Below are 1,774 nucleotides of genomic sequence, written 5' to 3'. Positions count from 1 at the left end.
TCTCTCTCTCTCTCTCTCTCTCTCTCTCTCTCTTTCTCTCTCTGTCTCTGTTCTCTCTGTCTCGGTCTCTCTCTCTCTGTTCTCTCTGTGTCTGTCTGTCTGTCTGTCTGTCTCTCTCTCTCTCTCTCTCTCTCTCTGTCTGTCTCTTTCTCTCTCTGTCTCTGTTCTCTCTGTCTCTTTCTCTCTCTGTCTCTGTTCTGTCTCTGTCTCTCTCTGTCTCTCTCCCCTCTTCCCTCTCTGATTAATCTTGGTCCTTGTCTTTCCCAGATCACTCTGGTGATCACGTGTCTTCCCCAATTCTCTTCCATACATGTAAATCCAGAGAAATTTCCAGTGTGGGTTCAGGTTTTTCCTCTGAATATAAATGGCTTCATCCTGTATATAATCTTCTATAAGTTGCTTCTTAAACTGAACAATGTGTTTTGAAGATTGTTCAATGTCAGTACAAATAATCCTACCAATTTCTTTCCTTTTGTGTAATAACTACTTTATTGAGATATAATTCATATACCATAAAATTCCCCCTTTTAAAGTGTCCAGGCCGGGCTTGGTGGCTCAGCCTGTAATCCCAGCACTTTGGGAGACTGAGGCGAGTGGATTGCCTGAGCCCATGGTTTCAAGACCCACCTGGGCAACTTGGCAAGACCTCGTCTCTACAATAAATCAAAAATCAGCCGGGTGTGGTAGCACACATCTGTAGTTCCGGCTGCTCGGAAGGCTGAGGCGGAAGGATCGCCAGAGTCCAGCAGGTCGAGGCTGCGGTGACCAGGAGTGTGCCATTGTACTCCAATCTGGGCAACAGAGTGAGACTCCAACTCAAAAAAATAAAAATAAAGTGTCCAACTCAGGCCAGGCACGGTGGCTCACACCTGTTATCCCAGCTCGGAGGCTGAGGCAGGAGGATCACTTGAGCACAGGAGTCCAAGACCAGCCTGAACTGGAATAGAGTGATGCAATCCTAGCCCACTGCAGCCTTGGCCTCCTGGGCTCAAGCAATCCTCCAGCCTCAGCCTCCAGAGTAGCTGGGACTACAATCATGCACCACCACTTCTGGCTTTTTTATTTTATTTTATTTTATTTATATATTTATTTATTTCAGTCAGAGTCTCACTCTGTCCCCCAGGGTGGAGTGCAGTGGTACGCTCACGGCCACTCCAAATAGCTGGAACCACAGGCTCGGGCCACCACACCCAGCTAATTTATTTATTTATTTATTTTGAGTCGGAATCTCACTCTGTCTCCTAGGCTGCAGTGCAGTGGCATGCTCCCGGCCACCGCAGCCTCGACCTGGTGGGCTCAGGCGAGCCTCCCGCCTCAGCCTTCCAAGTAGCTGGAACTACAGGCCCGTGCCAGCACATCCAGCTAATTTTTTGTTTTTGATTTATTGTAAAGATGAGATCTCGTCAAATTGTCCAGGCTGGTCTCGAGCCCCTGGGCTCAGGCAATCCTCTCACCTCCACCTCCCAAAGTGCTGGTTACAGGCGTCAGCCACCGTACCCGGCTTCCAAATTCACTGATTTACATGTTAATCTCATCCCCAGACACATCCATGTAGACACATGCAGTTAACCATCGTATGATCTTCTCGTTTTTCTGAGTGTTTGTCCTTTTTCTTGTTGAGCCGTAGGAGCTTTTGACATATTCCGGATATTACACATGTTGCAGCTGTTTCCTCCCAATCTCTCACTTGTCTTTTGTGTTATGTCATCTGAAATCTATTGATCAATCCTTTCCTATGTGATTTCTGCTTTCCCCCCCCCCCCCCCCCCCCCCC

The sequence above is a fragment of the Carlito syrichta genome, unplaced genomic scaffold, assembly GCF_000164805.1.
Source record: "Carlito syrichta isolate Samal-C Ts95f unplaced genomic scaffold, Tarsius_syrichta-2.0.1 Scaffold144209, whole genome shotgun sequence".
Classification (NCBI taxonomy): domain Eukaryota; kingdom Metazoa; phylum Chordata; class Mammalia; order Primates; family Tarsiidae; genus Carlito; species Carlito syrichta.
Note: the sequence above shows the minus strand (reverse complement) of the source record.